This window comes from Pyxicephalus adspersus, chromosome 9, assembly GCF_032062135.1.
Source record: "Pyxicephalus adspersus chromosome 9, UCB_Pads_2.0, whole genome shotgun sequence".
NCBI classification, from domain to species: domain Eukaryota; kingdom Metazoa; phylum Chordata; class Amphibia; order Anura; family Pyxicephalidae; genus Pyxicephalus; species Pyxicephalus adspersus.
This window is the reverse complement of record NC_092866.1, coordinates 37,854,950-37,877,110: the sequence shown is the minus strand read 5'-3', so window position 1 is coordinate 37,877,110 and position 22,161 is coordinate 37,854,950.

Here is a 22,161-nt window from a genome sequence, read left to right as displayed (position 1 = left end):
CCAGCTGGCATCTGTGTCGCCTGGCGATGCCTGCTTGGCATCTGCGTCCCCGGCGTGTGAACGTTGGGAACGCGAGGCCAGGGGACGCAGATGCCGGGTGGGCATGGGACGTGTAAGTATACGGCTTGGGGGCAGGAGTGTGCAGCTGGGGGGTGGGACCAGGCGGGAAATTTAAAATAATAAGTATTTTGAAATGTCAAATGTACCGCTTTGACATTTTAAAATACTTATATAATCAGACTGCCAGGGAGGTTAGGATGACCTCATGTTTTTCTCTCTAACCCCAAAGGTTTTGAGCAGCATTTTTACCACCATGCTTTATGGTTAGTGTGAGGTTCTTCTCCTGTCCTCAGACTGTGCCACCCATATCTACAATGCTATTTTGTTTTTGGTTCATCCTTCCTCAGAACATTTTTCCAGAAGACCTGGTCTTGAGCCATATACTCAATGGCAAATTGTAGTCTTGTTCTAATGCTCTTCTTAAACTGCAAAAGCTTTGGTTAGGTACACACGTGCAATAATTATCGTTTGAAAACAAACGATTAATGATTATTCACGATTATTTTGAACAATCGTTTTATGCACAATTCTGTACAAGCTGTAATGATACAATTGTTCAAACATAACCCACCAATAATGTACACACTAGATACGATCTTTTGAACGATCATTCAAACTATGCAGGAAGTGGCATGAGAAAGTGTATCACAGAAAAATCCACAATCACTGAATGACCGTACACACCCAATCAGATCCTCTGAAATGGATGCATGCACCTTAACGCAAACAGTAGCGAGAGTCACCCACGAATTGCATGATGATAAACCTGTGGGCTGAATCTGTTGGGCTGGACAGGCAGGGGAAAACTAGCAGTTGTTTGAATGTACAATACTTGTAGATTTTTTTTCCTACAGCAAAATGAATATTATTACATAACTTGGCAATCAAGGGCATCCACAAACATGAGGTCACTATCCCCAGTGAAATCCCAATGGTACTATCTCATATGGGGAATAAAAGGATCATGATATTACGTTCCTCTATGTAGAACAGACATCACCCTCCCCTATGCAGAATGAGGGCATTATGACCTGTGTAAATGAGATCAATAACAAGAAATATTAAGCAAACCGATGAGGGTGTATTTGATTACCTGAGACCACTTGAATCTTGGAGTTGTATGGCCTGTAGGAAAACATATGGCTATAAGGGTGTAAGTAACAATTTATTTGGAGCACACTACTAAGCCAGGTAAACTGCAGGTCAAATGCACCTGTCAATATCTGATTGCTCTCAGACATATCCTAATCCAATATGAAATTGGTTCCAATCAAGATAATTTAGGATGTATGCAGCTGAATTTCACAATTTCAGGTCAGTCTAGAGATGAATAATTATTCAGAGAAACCGAGCTCTATGCTGCTATACAGAGGTGTAAGGGGTTCAATTTAGTTAAAATTTATAATGATATAATTAAACAATAATGAAAAATGTAAAAAATTTCTGTTTGGATGCATAAATGTCTGGATGTTTTTTATCCAAACGTTTGCCTATTACTTCTAGATTGTCTCAGCAATTGTCCTGCTGCTTGTATCTGGCATATGCAGGCTGATTCACCAAGCAAAATCGGAAGCTCGCTCGCACATTTGTATTCGCGATCCAGTGAGGCACTGGCGTACTCGTGTGGAAGTCATCACCTGAAGCGATCTCTCCGATGGATATGCGCAGCCCTGGCAGTTTCACACTGGCGAGCTTGCAATAAACTAATTTTTAAATAAAAAGCATTCTTTCTAATGGTGCACATATTATCCTTAGCCCTAAAAAAAATGTCTGTGCTGTTCAAATGTTTAAAACATCTATATGAGCTAAGAAATAGGCATATTTTAAAATGACTTATTTCTTTCCCGTTAGGCAAGAGTTAACTGAGTTCAGCTCCTCTACATAGGCCCCTATCTAAACGCTTACGACGCCTGATCGGAGAAGCCACCTAGGGGAAAATATTGCGACTTTCCGCAGGCTAAACCTCAGCTTTGCCATCGGACTAGATTTTCCCACAAAAGTCACAAGCACACACATGTTCTTGTTTGCTTCTATAGATATATATATATATGTATATGTGTGTATATATATATATATATATATATATATATATGTATAAAAATATATATACATATATAATTATATCCCCTTCTGATCACCCTGTGCCAATTCACCCCTTCTGATCACCCTGTGCCACTTACCGGTCAGCGTGCCACTTACCGGTCAGCGTGCTACTTACTGGTCATCCCTTCCGGGATCGCAGTGCTTCTCGCGGGGCGCAGTTCTTGCCGGCTTCTCGGAGGAGGATCGCGGGTCTCATGTGCCGGCTTATCAGAAGAGGAGGATCGCGAGGGCGCAGTTCTCGCCGGCTTCTCAGAGGAGGATCGCGGGTCACGTGTGCGGGCTTCTCGGAGGAGGAGGAGGATCGCGGGGTTACGCGCTGCAGCCAGGAGGAGAGGAGAAGCATGCAGCATCGCGGGATCGCGGTATCGGGTGAGTATGAAATTTTAAAAATTTTTTTTAACTGTGTTCGCTGTATAAGACGCACCCACTTTTCTCCCCCAGTTTTGGGGAAGAAAAAGTGCGTCTTATATGCCGAAAAATACCGTATATATAATTGTAATTACTATAGTTATTGTAATAAAAATAGGTAAATAAATAAAGAAATATATATATATATATATATATATTCACTTATTGGTAATTATTGTAGTATTATTGTAGTACATAATTATATATGTATCTATATATACATATAGAAAATACTTTTACCATTAAAACCTCCTCAACTTTATTTTATTTTTTTATTTAATTGAATATCTGTTTACTGGAGTACAAATCTAAAGGATTGTATCAAAAAAATGATTATGGAATGTCCAATTGCAAAAAAAAAAGAAAAGCTAACAGCCAATTTTGACAGACTGCACAAGAGCTAAATGCAGGCGAATTTCTATCACCTGTGCGCTTAAATTTGAGCAAATATAAGGGTGTTGTTTAATTTACTTTTTCCTTCTGTAGTTTTTTTCTTGGAGAGGCTGTTGTTTTGTGTGTTATCCCAATTAATCTATGTTGCTGCATTTGATACTTTGCTTACCCTTTAGCACAATAGTTTTTTTTTTTTTTTTTTTTTCTTTTACTTTGAATGTTTCAGTGTCCAATTTGCAATTTTGAAGTCAATGTTCAAGCTATAGTATTGTGTTTGTGGCCATATTGTTTGATTGCAAAATTCTGCCTTTATTATCACTTTGAAATGTTTGTCCTGCATAAATATTTTCTAATCCAGTTTTCTACCCTTGGTAGGTCAAAATTGCATATTGGTTTGGTAAGTATGTTTTGGGCCATTTTTGAGCTATTTTGGCTTTACATGGAAGTATGGGTTTACATGTGTTTTGTTTGTTCTTTTTAATTTTTTTTTGTCATGTAAATTTAGTGATGTGTGGTTTTTTTTGTGTTTGTTTTTTGGGGGGTTATTATGTGATCTCCTTTCCAATCTCCCAGGACATGCAGTTTAAAAAGTCAATTGTGATTGTTTTTAGGCTGTTCCTTTCCCTGAATTGTTTGAAAGGCTAAAAATCGCTTAATTGTCTTGTTAAAGCTCAGTTGTTTGATGCGCATAGTTGTGTGCCACATTTCAGGAGTTTGTAGCTCATAGCTGTGTGCCAAGGCGGATCCGCTATGTGCGTGTGAACAGTGTTTTTAGTTGAAAATTGTGCCGCACTATTGCACAGTCCTCATTCAGGTATGTTTTTATTTTTGTGTATATTGCTTGTTTTGCTTCATGTGCACTCATGCATGTATGTATAGACATGAGTGCACATGATGCAAAACATGTATGCAGTTAAATGTGTGTACATATACATAGGAAAGAGAAATTATAGGAAGAAATAGGCAAAGAGGGCTTTTTGGACCATATTGCTTCACATTGAAAAGATTGCCTGTTTGTTCCTATGATTTCTGATGGCATGGGCTTGGCTACAAGCAACATTGATGGATGATATTGCTTCTGGGTAAAAGAAGGAATCCACCTTTATGTGCTTCCACTACCAAGCTGAAGTGTGATAGTCAATATATATAGTGGGCAAAGGTCTAAAAAGCCATTCAAACCTTCAGAAACCTTCTGAAGGGATGGAAAAGCAAGAATGTTTGGCACAAAGTGGATTTGGCCCTGAAAGTAATCTATACATGCCAGTATTTATTGAGCATTGAGTTAAGCAACAACACAACATCTGTTCAATTCCAAGAGTACCTGTCCAAGCGACCCTGCTTGTGAGCTTGGTAATCATTGTGGTTTGATGTTGTGCTTGGCAACCTGGACCTCCTTCCATCACCATCAGGTGTGTTAGAATGAGTATGCAACTCAGCTGGACAACTAATTGACAACCAGTTTGTACATTTAAATGTATTTTGACATACACACACAAGTGAAATCACTAAATGTTCCTTAATACATGTATTATAACATGTTTGCCTATAATCCTTTACTAAAATGTTTAATTTCTCTAAAATCAAACTAGAATGAAATTTTATTCATGTCACAAATATTTGTTCACATATTTATCAGTCATAGTATTGTGTGATGAGATATTTGAAAATACTACTTAGTATATATCCAGCTTGATAGAAATTAGTTTGCAGTGTTGCAACCAAAAGAAAAAGTATCAAAACAACAAGTGCAACAAATGTAACTATAAATGAAGCAAGTTTGTGATTGAGTAGAATGTAACTTAAAAAAGTAGCACTTACACAAAAAAAATTGTGCAGCTGAAAATAATCACCTAATTGAAAATCGACATCTTTGCTTATTTTTGCAGGAAACCGGCAGGCGAGTTAATTTGAACTCGGGCCCGACTCGCGGTAATAGTGCTTGCCGACCAGAGTGTACATGCATTTCATTGATAAATCAGGGCCATGGTCTCCACCCTCTCCACATTTTCCTTCACCAGCTAGCACTGGTGCACTGTATAAACATCTGAGCTTATTCACTAGTACACACTGACTTCTGGCCTTCCACCCCAACTCCATTATCTCTTTTATGGCTTCATCCTTCTGACCTTGTAAAATTCCTCAAATGGCCCTTAGTGGAACCTTGGCCTCTGAGGTTGTCCAGAATGGTCTCTTGCATTGCTCTTGGCATTAAATTTATTTGCAGCTATTTTCTTTAAATGGTTTGATTCTATTTTCTTACGGTTTGATTCTGTCTGTACTATTTGTTCTTGATACAGATTGTGCTCTGTTTGATTCTGTCTCTACTATTAGCCTTTGTCAAAGTTTTGACACCAGCATTGCAGGTTTTGCAAAGAACAAAATAGAGAGCAAAGAAACAGAGGGGCTTTTGGCAATTTTAGTAGGTTACAGTTACATAGTAGGTTAGGTTGAAAAGACATAGGTCCATCAAGTTCAACCACTAGAGAAATAAATATATCCCAGATAAAAAACCCTATATGACATAGTTGGTCCAGAGGAAAGAGAAAAAGGAAAAAGGAAAAAAAAAACTCTGGTACAATTTTCTTCAACAGGGGAAAAAAAATCCTTCCTGATTCCATGAGGCAATCAGATTTTCCCTGGATCAACAGTCTGTTATCTTTACTTTAAATCCTTATTAACCAGTTATATTCTGTGCTTCTAAGAAAAACATCCAGGTTTTTCTTAAACCGCTCTATAGTAGTTGCTGAAACTACTTCCTGAGGGAGCCGATTTCACATTTTCACAGACCTTACAGTGAAGAATCCCTTCTTTATCCGGAGCTTAAACTTCTTTTCCTCAAGATGAAGAGTGCCCTCTTGTTCTTTGTAATGATCTCAAAGTGAATAATTGGGAAGAGAACTCTCTATATGGACCATTTATATTTTTATACACAGTGATCTTATTCCCCCTAAACGTCTCTTCTCAAGGGAAAATAGATTTAGTTCAGCTAATCTCTCCTCATAGTTTAGCTCCTCCATTCCTTTTATTAGTTTAGTTGCTCTTCTCTGCACTCTTTAATTCCACTAGAGCTGCCCCAACCCTCTGGAATGATCTTCCTCACCCTTTTCGGCTTGCTCCTACTTTCTGCTCATTTAAAAGAGAACTCAAAACCCATTTTTTTCCAAACTTGCCTTTCCCATCTTCTGTCTTTTGAAACCATCATTACTTCCACCACTCCATATCCCCCATCCTATTGTGTGTAAATTCCCCCACCTACTAGATTGTAAGCTCTTCTGGGCAGGGTCCTCTCCTCCTTTATCACTGTATTTGTCTGTCATTTGCAACCCCTATTTAATGTACAGCGCTGCGTAATATGTTGGTGCAATAAAAATCCTGATGAATAATAATAATGATAATAATAATATTTCCACAATGTCTCTCTTGCGAACTGGTGCACAAAACTGGACTGGATATTTCAGATGTGGTCTGACCAATGCTTTGTAAAGGGTCAGGATTATGTCTCCATTTCTGCAGTCTATTCCTGTTTTAATACAAAAAAGTACTTTACTAGCTTTAGATATTGCAGCTTGGCATTGCATGCTGTTATTAAGTCTATGATCCACCAGAACTCCCAGATCTTTTTTTCTGACTCCCCCAAATGTTTTCCCCCTAGACAGTATGAAGCATGCATGTTAGCCCTCAGTGCAAACCTTTACATTTATCTTTATTAAATGTAATTTGCCACTTGGCTGCCCAATCAAACAGTACATCCAGGTCTGCTTGTAGATTATAGACATCCGGTATGGATTTAATGCCATTACATAGTTTGGTGTCATCTGCAAACACAGAAACAGTAATTTTAATCCCAAACTCTATATTATTTATAAAGATGTTAAACAGTAAAGGTCCCAACACCGAACCCTGGGGTACGCCACTAATAACCTTAGACCATTCATAGTATGAATCATTAATTACAACTCTCTGGATGCGATCTTTAAGTCAGTTCTCTATCCATTTACAGATTGACTTTTCTAAGACTATTGACCCTAACTTGCATATTACCCATCTGAGGGGTACGGTGTCAAATGTTTAAGAAAAGTCCAAGTACACTATATCAACTGCTATTCCACTGTCTACCTGTTTACTTACTTTCTCATAAAAAGAGAGTAATTGTGTTTGACAACTTCGGTCTTTCTTGATGCCATGCTGACTATCCCCTAAAATATCACATAATAATAACTTTCACATAATATTATTTTCTAGCAGAAACTCCTCTGTGGTTCTTAATCAAACTCTCTAGGACCTTTCCAACTATGGATGTTAAACTAGCCAGTCTGTAGTTACCTGGTAATGACTTTGCTCTCTTTTTGAAGATAGCAACCACATTGGCCGAACGCCAATCCATTGACTAAATGGATGCCAGTGACTAAAGAGTCTCTAAAATTAGAAATAATGGCTTTAAAATAACTGAGCTCAGCTCTTCAAGGACATGTGGATGTAATCCATCAGGTCCTGATGCTTTGTCAACCTTAATTTTGCCCAACTGTTTCTCAATCATATCAATTTTGAGCCATTGTGACTCATTGACTCAAGGCAGTTACATTGCTATTATGAATTTGGACTTGAGCTCTGCCAGTTTCCTTTGTGTACAAAGAGCTAAAAAAGAGTTTAGTATATCCAACTTTTCCTTTATCCCCAGTTACCTACCCAGAGACAACTTTTAAGGGGCCTACATGATCAGATCTGCTCTTTTTGCTATTAATATATTTTTAAAAAGTTTGGGGGTTTCCCTTACTTTACTTTGCAATCTGTCTTTCATTTTGAAGATTGGCACATTTTATCTTTTTTACATTTTTTGTTATTTTCTTTATAGTTTTCAAATGATGAAGGTGATCCTTCATTTTTATATTTTTGGAATGCCCTTTTTTGTTCCTTATGGCTTTTTGAACATCAGCCGTGAGCTACATCGGTTTTAATTTTAGCCTCTTAAACTTCTTACCCATTGAAACATATTTTTCAGTGTGCTTTTGTAGTACAAACTTGAAACATTCCCATTCTTTGTTCTTTGAGGATAATATTGTCTCCTAGTCAGGGCCCCCCAATAATGGAAAATTTCCTTTCTTAAAATTAATTGTGTTTTTTTTCCTGTTTTTGCTTCCTGTTTACAGCTTACATTAAATGAAATTATAATATGGTCACTGTTACCCAGTTCTCTTTATTATGCAATTTTGTTATAAGCCCTGCATTGTTAGAAAGAACTAGGTCCAGCAGAATATAATTTCTAGTTGGGGCTTCAATAAACTGTATCATAAAATTATCTTGTTATTAAATTCACAAATTTCCTCCCTTTTACTGTTCATGCAGTGCCATTACACCAGTCAGTCTCAGGGGAGTTGAAATCGCTCCAATGATTAAAACACTTTTTTTCTATCTGTGCTAGTAGATTATTTTCTATTCCTTTCTTTAGCACTGGGGAGCCTATAGCAGACTCCAAAAATTAATGGTGTTTTATGGATCCTCATATTCAACTCCACCCATAATGGCTGAACCTCATCGCTTGTTCCATCCGCAATTTCCTCTTTCACATTCACTTTCAGATCACTTCTCACATACAGACAGACACCACCACCATTCTCTTTACGAAAGAGCGTATACCCAGGAATATTGATAGCCCAGTTATATTCATAAGAACAAGCCAGGATTCAGCAATGCCAACTTAAGCTACGTACAAACTTCCAGTGGTTCTCACCCGATAATCGGCTCAAGGCCGATATCGGACGAGAGTCTGAAGTGTGTACAGTACGATCCGAACGATCATCCTGGCCGATCCGTGAACGTGGAACAACGAACGAACGATCGCAATGCAAAGGAAGGGGGAGAGAGTGCAGCAGGGTGCCGCTCCGTCGCTCGTCCCCTCTGCATTGAGCAGAACGGTGCTGTGTGTACAGCATCGTTCATGCATCCTGGAGTGCTTAGTCGACTATAATTGCAAGTGTGTATGCGGCTTAATTTATAATGCTCTTCACTCATTAAGGCTGCCAACTCCCCTATTTTGTTTGCTAGACTTCCAGCATTGGTGAACAGGTCCACACCAGACCCCTTTCATTTAGGTGCAAATCATCTCCGGCATACAGATTGTACCCCAATGAAAGGTCAGCCCAGTGCACTATGAACCCAAACCCTTTCTTTTTGCACCAGGACTTGCGTTTAGCTGTCAAAGCTCCCTCTGCCTTTCCTGTGTTGTGCATGGCACAGCCAATATTCCAAAAAACATAACCTTGGAGGTCCTTCAACTGGAAACCTAGTTTTTTAAACTGATTTTTAATGTCTTGTCATTGATTCCAACATGGACCAAGACAGCTGGGTCTTGTCCAGCCCCTCCCAGTAATTTGTCCACTCGGTCCACCACATGCCGATCCCTGACACCAGGGAGACCGCGAACCATTTGGTTAAAGGGATCCGGGCAACAAACTATTCTATCAGTCCTCCTGATCATAGGGTTCCCTATGACAACCATTTGTCTTTTCCTTCCTGCATTTCCCTCCCCTCCCTTACTATATGGGCTGCTCTTCCGGCTGTTAGGGGTAGCCATAACATCTAGAGTTGCCACCACTGGGTCTGCCACCTGCACATCTTCACATAACTTTGCAAATATTTTAGGGTGCTCAAACACAGGGCTGGCCTTCCTTTTTTGGGAGCCCCTACTACTCCCTCTAGTTACAGTAACCCAACTCCCTGCATGCTCATCCTGATTTACCTCTCCACCCTCCACATCTAAGCCATTAACTACTTGCTAAGTGAGCAGGAGACCCCTATTAAGGTGATGGACTGGTTTCAGTGTTGAAATGTGCTTCCCCAGCTCTCCAATGTGGGATACCAGAAGGGCAACCTGCTCACATCTGTCACAGCGGTATTCACTTGGGAGCTGTTGCCCCAATTGTGCAAACATATGGCAGACTGTGCACTAATTGGAAAATGCAAAGAGATTCTAGGGACGTGTTTGGAAAGGTATCTTTTGTAAGTGAAAGTTCCCTTAAGTGGGATATTTGCCAAACCTGAAATACAGTATTTATATGTGAACATGAAAGACAGGCAGGGTTTTTTGGCAAAAATCTTATATTTTTTACATATTCATAAGATAAACAATATTTGCTTGCTTGTACAGTATATTTCAGTATGACCTTGTTCCTTGAGGTCCAGTAACTATACACTAGACCTGGATAATCTATTTAGTGGTATTATCATTTCCGTATAGCATAAAGCTAACCATATGTACGAAGAACACGAAGAGGTATGGGTGTTTTGCATGCAGCCTTGTTACCTGACACGTTTCGCCCTTTGTAGGCTTCCTCATGGGTAGCTGTGCGCTACCGCTACATTAAACGCATAATTCTGTTTTTTGTTTAGTGTTTTTTTAAAAAAGGGCGCACCACTGCCCCCTAATTCTCGGCTGTCTAGTCAGTTGAGAATGAATGGGAGCGCAAAGCCTCCAGGGATACCTACATCAGGCATCCTGAGAGGCTTTTGGGCACTCCTTCTACGCATGCCCCACCATTTCGGACATGCGCAGAAGGGGCTTTTTTGCTCAAAGAGCAAAATTTGCTGATCTCACACTGAGTGCACATCATGCACAGTGAGATGCACATTAATTTTTTTTTTTTATCCTATGTCACCTAATTTCGTGCCTGGGTCGGGTGATGTAGGATGAAGAACCCGGAAGAGAAGAGGAAGATGGCGCCCAGAGCGCTGACTCTGAACGATGCAGGACCAGATGCTGGACACCCCTGGAGCGATCAGTCTGCCCTGTGTAACTGAAGGTGTGTTTTTTTTTTTTTTTTTAATGTTTAGAGTATAGTTCACCTTTAAGGAAGGAAAATTAACAGAAAGAATTATGGTTTGTAGAGAGCAGTCAATGGGAACAACACACAAAAGTTATAACACTTTTGATCAAAAAGGAAAGTGGTAACAACAGAATAAATCTTTAGGGTAGAGTGGGAAACAATAGAAGACCATAGGAGTGATGACATAAACTTTGTTTTCTTAAAATGTATACCATTAAATCTGTGGCATCCAAATTATTCTCTGGATGTATGACATGGTTCAAGTGATTTTAAAGAAAAGGCAGCAGAGTGATACTGGATATATTTAGGACTTTCAGTAGCTAGCAGAGCAAAGAAATGTGATAATAAAACCATAGCTGATATCTAGGCAGGTCAGAAATAAGGTGACTTGGTCTCCAGGGTCTAGAGAAATAGCATGGGAACTGGCGTGAAGATTAGGATTCAGGGAAAACTTGCTGAATTTATAAATGATCCCTGACACAAACCTAAATGTATTTTTTGCAAATTACAAAGTATTTCCAAATTCATCATAAAAGTGATGGGTGCACAAAAATATAAGGTAAAAAAGTATACCATACACCTGGTTTCTGCACATTGGCTGGTAATGTCATAATACTTCTATTCTGCATAGGTAAGTGTGACATCACAAATCCTTCCTTTCTGAATAGGGAAGGGAACATAATGATCCTTCTGTTCTGCATAAGGGAGGGTTATGCGATCCCTCTGTTCTGCATAGGAAAGAAAACATTACAATCATTCTGAGAGTGTGACATCTCAATCCTTCCATTCTGCATAGGGGGAAAAGAAAGGGCAGCTGGATATATTTGGGACTTTCTGTAGCTGGTGGAGTAAAAAAATGTGGTGCCAAAACCATAGTTGCTATCTAGGCAGGGCAGAAACAGATTTCTTCCAGAGAAATAGCATGGGAACTGGCAAGAAGATTAGGATTCAGTGGAGACTTGCTGAGATTAGAGGTGCAGACAAAGTAAAAACTAGAGCAAAGGATCTTATTTGTACAGATATAACATGATTTAGTTTAGGCCCTGGACTTCTACAGAAAAGCAGGGGGTGGAATGGGGGTCCAGGATCATTGCAGGAAAGTGGGGTTAGTCACTATTACCCGCAGTTGGTATAAGGGTCTTCCTAAGGAGCAGGCTCTGGAAGTGGTTAGCCTTCAAAAGAGCTTCTAATGGTGAAAATAATTTTGATTCTTTGCAAAACCATAATATTCGGTGTATGTTGCACATCTCTACCTCTTCCTAAGGAAGCCAGCAGCAGCGAAACATGTCGGGAAATTGAGACAATTTACGTTTTATGGACTTTCTATGAAACTATATTGGTTTAATAGGAAAGTCTGTCTAGTACCTCTTTGGCATGGCTTCATTACATTGATTGAATATCATGTACAACATTCCTTGTCTTTTAGAAAAGAGCACATTCTTGGCTGGTGAAACAAGTGGCTTGCAATCAAGTGGAGTTAGAAAACACAGGAGTTTAAAAACAAAAGAAGTTGAATCCTCATTGTTACTACAAACTGTAAATATAACTCCTTGAAAACAAACATTGTAACTGGGAAAATCAGTGGTAGCAAGGTTTGGTTCAGTGCAGTCTTTATATGTGAACATAAAAGACAGGCAGGTTTTTTTTGGCAAAAATTATCCTATATTTTTTACATAATATTACATATTATGTAAAGTGAAAATTCTGAGTAAAGGTACTCTTTAAATTATTGTACAGCCATCTCATCTTGTGATACTGTACTAGTTTTATTAATCCAACTTGTAATGGAGATAAATTAAGGCAGATGGACATGTTTAAAATCCAACCTCTGTGACAACCATGACTCCTATAGATATAATAGAGAAATGACACCTGCGCCCTGTTCTGGCAAGCATGATATAATACATGTAATAAGGAACATTTAGTGATTTCACTTGTGTGTGTGTGTGTATGTCAAAATACATATGCATTTTCATTAGTACTATTTTGTGTCAATCAGCTTTATTGAGTTTTCAAGAAAATATAGACAAACATACATAGCAAACATTAAAACGTAAAACACAGAAATCTTATTAACCCGTAACGGCATTGGCTTCGTATGAGCATAAAATACCCATCTTAGATACAGCATATACTCTGATAAACATAGTGATAATCCGTCAAAGCCTTCATGAATCAGAATAAAACAAATCAACACAAATATACAAAAATTAACAAAAATACTCATATAGGCGTGGACCATAAATAATGTTCTAACAATCTTAAGCCGCCTATATCGCTATATATGTGGGTAAACATCTTCTAACAGAAAACAATAATAAAAATGTACTCTTAGTACAAAGATAGTGCCCTAACAAGTATACGAGAACATCAAGATAAATACATTTGGAGTCGGGGAGATTCTTTAAACCAATCCCACGTGGACCAAACTATTTAAATTGTTCCATTCTGTCATCTTCCGCCACCAGCATTTCCATATGGCGGATTTTTTCAAGTTCGAGTACCCAGTCAGCTATAGAAGGAGCAACAGGCTGCCTCCACAATCTCGGGATAAGAACTCTAGCTGCGGTAAGAAAATGCCGTGGCACCTCTTTTAATACCTTTAAGCGATTCCAGGATCATAGATAAAGGGGCCACGTTAGGGGTATTAGGTGCTGTAAAACCGGAGCAGTCATTAAATATCTGAATAATCACATTCCGGAAACGATATATCTTTGAGCATTCCCACCAAATATGAAGCATTGTCCCCCTATGCGACAGGCATCGCCAACAGTGGTCCGAGTTTGTGGGAGAGATTCTATGCAGATCCACAGGACAACAATGCCACCTAGACAAGATTTTATAGTTAACCTCCTGGGCTTTACAAGTCAATGCCAGTTTGTGTGTGAGGGTAAATGATGTTTCCCAGTCGTCTCCAGTTATGAGACCAGCCAAGTCCCCCTCCCAGTATCTGGTGTATATAGGGGCCTATATACTCAGGATTTTGTGTGAGTAGCTCATATAGTCTTGAGACAATATGGGGAGGGCGAACAGGTGAGCTAACTAACTGTTCGAATTCCATCAAATTTCTGTGTAGTAAGGATGGATCAGTAAAAATAGCTATAAAAGACGTTAATTGCTTGTACGAAAGCCAGGATAGCAGCTTACTTCTGTATGAGAGGTCTAGGGAGGATAAAGGGGGGACCCGCCCATTATGAACTATATCCTTTAGGTGACGGTGTTCGGAGGGGGACCAGGATAAAATTTTGGCAGCCCTCAATGCCGGCGGAAATGCTGGGTTATCGAACAATGGTGTCATGGGCCCTGGTCTCGTAGACAATTTGCCCGATCTAAGGAGAATATCCCAAATACGTAATAAATCCATAGTAAGTGGAGGTATGGGGGATGTCAGCCGTAATAACGACCGGTCCACCCATGGCAGAGACCGGAGGCTCACTGGGGACAAAAGATCTTCCAGTAGCACCCATTCTTTCGACTCCCGACTGTGAAACCAGTCTGTCAGGCGCACTAAGACCGATGCCCTACAGTAGTAAACAATATCAGGGGCCCCCACTCCTCCTCTACATTTGGATTTAACCAATATGCCGAATGCCAATCTGGGGCGCTTCTTATTCCATAGGAATTTTAAAAACAACCTATGTATTTTACGCAAATATGCAATTGGTAAAAATATGGGAACCGTTTGGAATACATACAACAATCTGGGGACAATGTCCATTTTTAGAGTGTTTATGCGTGCGAACCAGGAAAGAGGCAGGGAGTCATATTTCTGAAAGTCGGATTGAATTTTACTATATACATGGGAATAATTAAGTGAGAACAAAGCAGAAGGGTCCGATGGTATCATTATACCCAAATACTTAATGGCAATTGGACAAATCCGAAAGGACATATTATTGTGTATAGTGGACATTTGGGTCGAGTTTAAGGAAACATTTAGAAGTTCGGATTTGGAGTAGTTTACCTTTGAAATTGCTGAGTGATCCGAATTCGTCGAATTCCTTCAGTACTGAAGGTATCGTGACATGGGGGGATGTTATATACAGCAGAAGATCATCTGCATATAAGGAGAGTTTATAATGGGTATCTCCTATCTTGATCCCTTTAACATCCGGGTTGCGACACAAGGCTACAGCCAAATGTTCCATAGCTAGGGCGTAAAGTAATGGGGAAAGAGGGCACCCCTGTCTCGTACCGTTCTTGATTTGAAAAGAATCAGAAAGGGTGCCGTTGATCCGCACCCGGGCCCTGGGTGAGGAATACAATGCAGCAATTCTAGAGACCATATTGGGGCCCAGGCCCACCTGACGTAATGCTGAATACATAAACTCCCAACAATCCCTATCAAAGGTCTTTTCAGCGTCTATGGACAGTAGTTACATAGGAGTACCTGTACCCTTAGCAAATTGGGTCACCAGGATGGTCTTAATAGTATTGTCCCTAGCTTCCCTTTCATAGATAAACCCAGTTTGATCCAGATGAATCAGTGAGGGCATATAAGGGGATAACCTATTGGCAATCAATTTAGAAAAAATGTTTGCATCAACGTTTAATCAATGATATGGGTCTATAATTTGAGCAAACCGCATGGTCTTTGCCAGGCTTAGGAAGGACCGTAATATGAGCTTCCAAACTCTGCGGAGGAAACGGCGTAACGACGGAGATGGAAGAAAACACCTTGGTCATAAAAGGAACAAGATTAAGGTTATGGAGTTTATAAAACCGCGGTGTAGAGCCATCAGGGCCAGGGCTTTTCCCAGTCGGTGTAGCATGTAAAGCGGCAGAGACCTCCTCCTCGGAAAACGGAGTCTCCAGTTGGGATATCACCTCAGAATCTAATGTCGGGAGGGCTGTTTTGGTTATATAATCTTGTAGAGAGGGTGGGCTTGCATGGGCAGGACGGATTTGATAGAGATCGGCATAATAGTTATGAAAAGTCTGCAAGATCTCCTTAGGGATAGATGTCAAGCCGCCTTTAGCAGTCCGGATAGACGGAATATAGGTAGTGGAAGTGCGAGAGTGTAAGCCCCGCGCTAACAATCGGCCACATTTATCCCCATACTGGTAGATTAGTTTGCGGAAGCGATCCCGATTTCGTTGGTATGCTAGGTCGTACAGCTTCAAAAGGTGAGTCCTAGCAGCAGTCAGTTCTAAAAATACGGCTGGGGCCATGTTTTGTTTATGTAGTTCCAAGGAGCGAATTTTGTCACTAGTAAGTGTAATATCCTGCAATCTGATCCTTTTAAGCCGGGTTCCTTGTTGTAGGACCCCCGAACCACCGCCTTCATAGCCTCCCATTGTAAAGGTAGGGGAGGGGGTAATTGCTTCTAAAACCGCCTTTGCAAAATTAGAGTCCTTAAACAGGCAATCATTACACCTCCATGTCCATTCTCTAGGGCCCATTAGAGGAATCTGGAGTGAGAGGGATACTGAGGAATGGTCGGACCAGGGACAAGATTCTATAGAGGTAACAGGGTTCCGATCAAGTACAGAGTGGCTCGCCAAAATATAGTCTATACAGGAGTACATATTGTGTGGGTTGGAGTAAAAGGTATAATCTTTGGTGGTGGGATGCATGGAGGAGAAACATCTTGCACAGGGTCAGATGTAGTCCGATGATGCTTGGCAGCACTGGCAAGGCTCCAGTCAGAAGCTGATTGTTCTCTCTGATAGGCACGGCGGGCGGTAAGGCAAGTTGAGGTCAGAAGTGATCCGGTGGTGTTTAGTAGCCCAAGAAACACAGAAAAAACTAGGATGGCAAATAGAAACCTGAGATCCAAAAAAAAAGGGTTGTATGGTAGCCTAAAAAACACAAAAAGAAAAATTTTGATGGCAGGTGGAAATTCCAAGGACATTGCTAGAGGAGTCCCGAGATCCAATAAAAATTATTGGCAAAGCCCATGGAACTGGCTAGATCGTGGAAGGAGGAGGAGGCGAAGAATGACCCGTGAAGGTGCTTGGAGAACTGTCAGGCGGAAGTCGTGGAGGAACTTGTGATGGCGCTGGTTTGTTGTTGAGAAGTGAAGCCGCTGTAGGCCATTCAGGTAATAGGATATCAGGAAGATGCAGATCTCGTACAATATGAGGTAGGTCAGATGGCTCGCGAAGAACAAGAGTTCTACCTCCCGATCGGATAATGAGATGAAAGGGAAATCCCCATCTATATGGGATGTTCCGGTCACGGAGAGCTGTCAAAAGCGGTTTAAGAGCCCTGCGAAGATCCAGAGTGTGTTTAGAGAGGTCAGGCAGCAATTGTATCTGTGCCCCAGCGTATTCAATATTGGTGGATTCCCCCTGCTTATTTCGTGATATCTTCCTTGGTTCTAAAAAAATTAATCCGACAGATAACATCTCTAGGGCGTTGCGGATTTGTACTGCGTGGGCCCAGGGTTCTATGTATCTGATCTATCTCTATATCAACATCAGATGGGATAGCAAGAAGCTTATCAAATATAGAGTGAGCCACCGTGAGCAATTCTGAATTCGGTACAGTTTCAGGTAGACCCCGTATGCGTATGTTATTCTGCCTGTTGCGGTTTTCAGCGTCAGAATGGAACAGATACAACATATTAATTTGGGCCTCGTGGCATTTCAATATATCCGCGTGTGATACTATTTGTGAAGAAAGGTCAGCACATTGGGTTTGTAGAGCTGTGGTAGCGCTGGTAACTTGTTGGATGGACTCGCGCAAGGCATTGAACTCTGCCTTGCAGCTCGCTTCCAAACGCCCTATACTGTGCTCTAAGTCCTGCCTGGTAGGTAAGGCACGGAGATGGGCCTTCCAGTCCCACTCCTCCTCAACATCCAAATTTGCTGGGCTATGGCCTAAGGATGTTGCTAGGGAATGTGACGTACAGGGGCTGAGGGTGGGGGATTCAGGTCGTACCTCCAATGTTGGGATGCTAGAGTCATCCGATCCCTGTGCAGTCAGATCCTGCTGTGATTCGGCCCCTTGTTGTGTGTTGTGATCGCGCCGATGGTGCCTGCTCATCGGGCGTCTTCAAAAATCGAGCCCCCGGCTTTTGGGGCCTTGTCGCGATCCCAGAGGCTGCCTGTGGGGAAGAAGCTGGAAATGCCTCTGGAGGAGGAATCACCCCCTCCGGAGCGTCCCTTTTGTGCCCCCTTAATCTTGGGACCCATTATGTTGTGGATAAAGGCGCTGCAGCGCTGACTCTACAGAATTCCCCCAGGCGAAACACGGAGCTCGGATCCTGAGCGTCCTACTCCACCGCCATCAGGACACGCCCCCCCCATTAGTACTATTTTAACTGGACTGGTGTGTGTGTGTATTTGTGCCTGGTTTGTAATGTAAGTTTCTGTTTAGCAATTCTTCAGCAAAGTTTTGTCTTTTTTTCCACAAGTATTGAGTACAAATGTCTGCTTGGTCACCAAACTCCTACTTGACCCCCCTCGTTGCCTTTGTCCCATATTGGTATTTGAATGTATTATGTATATAGTCCTTTTCTGAATAAATTGTCATGGTTTTTTTATCTTTTTAAATAGTCTGACATTTGCACTCATGTTGATTTGCTGTCACACAACTCCTCTGTTCAGTTGTAGTAATATTATAGGTTTGTTGTCATTGTGCTGCGCTGCCTGATCTTAGCACTATTGTATAGAAGCTCACTTCCACTTGCTGTCCAGCTGAGTTGCATACTCATTCTAACACACCTGATGGTGATGGAAGGGGGTCCAGGTTGCCAAGCACAACATCAAACCACATTGATTACCAAGCTCACAAGCAGGGTCTTGCACTCTTTGAAATTAACAGATGTTGTGTTGTTGCTTAACCTAATGCTCAATAAATACTGGATTGTATGCATTATTTAAATGTTTACATAAAACAAATCGTACTAGTATATCAAACTTCCAGGGCCAAATCCACTTTGTGCCAAATATTTCTTGCCCTTCCATCCCTTCAGGGTGTTTTTGTAGATTTGAATGGCATTTTTAGACCTTTGCCCACTATATATATTGACTTACTCTCACCTCAGCGTGGTAGTGGAAGCACATAAAGGTGGATTCCTCCTTTAATGAGAAGCAATATCATTCATGAATGTTGCTTGTAGCCAAGCCCATGAAATCAGAAATCATAGGAACAAATAGGCAATCTTCAATGTGAAGCATGTGATGCAATATGGTCCAAAAAAAGCCCTCTTTGCCTATTTCTTCCTATAATTTCTTTTTTCCATGTACCGGTATATGTATACACATTTAAATGCATACATACATGTTTTGCTTCATGTGCACTCATGTCTTTACATACATGCATGAGTGCATATGAAGCAAAACAAGCAAATATACACAATAAAATAAAAATTACCTGAATGAAGACTGTGCAAAATTGCAGTGCATTTTTCAACTGATAAAACACAGTTCACACGCACATAGCGGGACCTCCTTGGCACACAACTATGCGCTACACACTCCTGCACTTTGGCGTACAACTATGCGCATCAAACAACTGAGTTTTAACAGGACAATTGGGCTGTTTTTAGCCTTTCAAACAATTAAGAGAAAGGAACAACTTAAAAACAATCACAATTGATTTTTTAAACTGTATGTCCTGGGAGATTGGAAAGGAGATCACATAAACCCCCAAAAAACAAAAAACTTTTTACAAACAACTTTATTCAAAAGAAACATTTGCTAAAAGGTCACATTAACATATACAAAAACATAAAAAAACACACCACTAAATTTACATGACAAAAAAATTAAAAAGAACAAACAAAACATATGTAAGCCCACACTTCCATATAAAGCCAAAATAGTTCAAAAATGGCCCATTCAAAGTTAAAAAAAAAAAGCAGATATTGTGCTAAAGGGTAAGCAGAGTCTCAAATGCAGCAATATAGATAAATTAGGATAACAGAAAAAACAACAGCCCCTCCAAAGGAAAAAAAAAAAAAAAGATAAAGGGAAAAAGCATATTAGACAACGTCCTTATATATGCTCAAATTTAAGTGCACAGCTGATACAAATTCGCTTGCACTTAGCACTTGCACAGTCTAATACATTTGGCTGTTTGTTTTTTTGCAGTTAGACATTCCATAATCATTTATTGATACGATTCTTTAGATTTGTACACCAGTAAACAGATATTCAACTAAAAAAAAAAAAAAAAAAAAAAAGTTGAGGAGGATTTAGGGTAAAGTATTTCTATATGTGTGTAAATATATACAACAATAATTAGATGGATTTTATATATATATATATATATATATATATATATATATACACAATCTTTATCTAGATGTTTTAAACATTTGAACACCACAAACATTTTGTTTTAGGGCTGAGTGAAAGATGTGTGCCATTAGAAAGAATGAGTGTTTAGGGGAACAGTGACTTTTAATGCAAGCTCGCCAGTGTCAAACGGCTGGGGATGTGTGTCTCCAGCGGCGAGATCATTTCGGTTCATAACTTCCACGCGAATATGCCAGCGTCTGGAATTTGGTTGATACATTGAGCGAAGGGCTCCAATTTTGGATCGCGAATCCGTGAGCGAGCTTCCGATTTTGCTTGGTGAATCCCCCCCGTCCTAACTATTCTAGTAGGATTTGAGTTTTTCCTATTGTTATGCTTCAGAGGACCCAAAACCTTAAACGAGCTTTAGCTACTGGAAAGTTAGAGCCTGTCCAACTCAATATAAACATTTATTTCTGATTTGTTCAAGCAGTATCACATAAAAGGGCAGAGCTTACAAACGTTTTCATGAAACACCCTTTACAATGCAATACATAATTGCATTGCAGGAAGTGGCAGAAAGTCAGACTGAGGAGCTAGGAAGTGCCAGAGTGCAAGCTTGATAAGAGCCTGCTTGTGAGGTCACTTGAATGGAGAGGATCAAAGGCTGCTCTGTTTTACATTATCACAACCTTTTCAAAAGAGGATTACTAATTTAGAACCAGAAAATTAGGATATGGGGAGTTTTTCTTGTTAATAGTTATTGATAAAAAAATCAATTTGTCACTGTAAATATACAAATGTATAAAGGTGTACACATATGCAGCTGTTAACCTGAATTTGCTAATTAAAATGTCTTAACGAATATTCTTGGAATTGGAGCAGCTAGGGGGAATGAATAAGTGTATTTCCTGCATCATTTAGGATCAACATATTAAGACAGTTGATTTATGATATGTTTGTCACCACCCACAACTCCCAGTTGGCACTATTTCACAAGTACTATACAACAAGACATTAAATTAATGCAGCATATAATTCCATTAACAAAATACAAGCTACCCACACACATATACATACATATTTCTTTGTGAGTATGTGACATACATACAATACAATCTACGTAGTGACATAAAAGGTGTATATAATGTATAATACTTTGTATATTTGTATTGTACAGTATGTTGCTTATGGAACTATACATTAATTTGATGTTTTGCTGTATAGTGTTCAACCTCCCCTGAAGAAGTCACATGGTAAAACATGTCAGGAACCGAGTCTATCCCTTATCACTTAACATTGACTACGCCCTCAAAAATGCAATTATTTAATCACCTAATTGATGCAGCAGATGAACTATGTATAGATAATTCTTTAAACACATTTTGATTGCCAAAAAAACAATTATTTTCTCTGTTTGATTCAAACTCTTCAAACTCAATTTTTTTTATGAAAGATAAAACTTTTGTTCTTTAAATTCATTAGTATATAGGGGCAGAATCTTTGTCCCTCATGAACAAACATATCAAAGATTTCAAACATATATCAAAGCCTGTTCTCTGGTAAAGAATAGGCCAAGGTCTCTCTCCCATTGCTGAAGTTAGTAGGGCTATCACACAAGGCTGTAAATAGCTCTGAATATAGCAGCGAGATTGTATGTCCTGCAAGATTTGACCCCATACAGAAACCTTTAAATCCAGGCAAGGAAACATATCCCAGTAGGTGTGTATTGGACTCCTGCCGAGTGACCACTGATTCTGAACAAATAGGAGTTCTTTTCTACAGTATGCTGGGAAGGGTAAAGACTGTCAGACCCGTTACCTGTAGGCTTTTTACACGTCTTGTTTTGTTGATCCTGTAATGTATTTAGCTGATTTAAAAGTCTAGTAGTAGTGTGATCTAAGCAAATACCTCCACAGCCATTTGAGGGTATGGGTTTTGGGGATGTTATTTATCCCTCAACATAGGGGGTCTGCTAAGGACACACGTGCTGCATCTACTTTTTCTGGCCAGTCAAGTTCCATTCCTGAAAAAAGATCTGGTTTCAATAATAAAAAGGGACCCCACACCATTTTTTATAATTTTTCAATTATTAAAAAAATAAATAAAACATGTACAGCTTTAACCCTTTTACTGCAGGAGCATTTGTAAATGTTTTGCACACATTGGTAAAATCTGCTTTGCACAC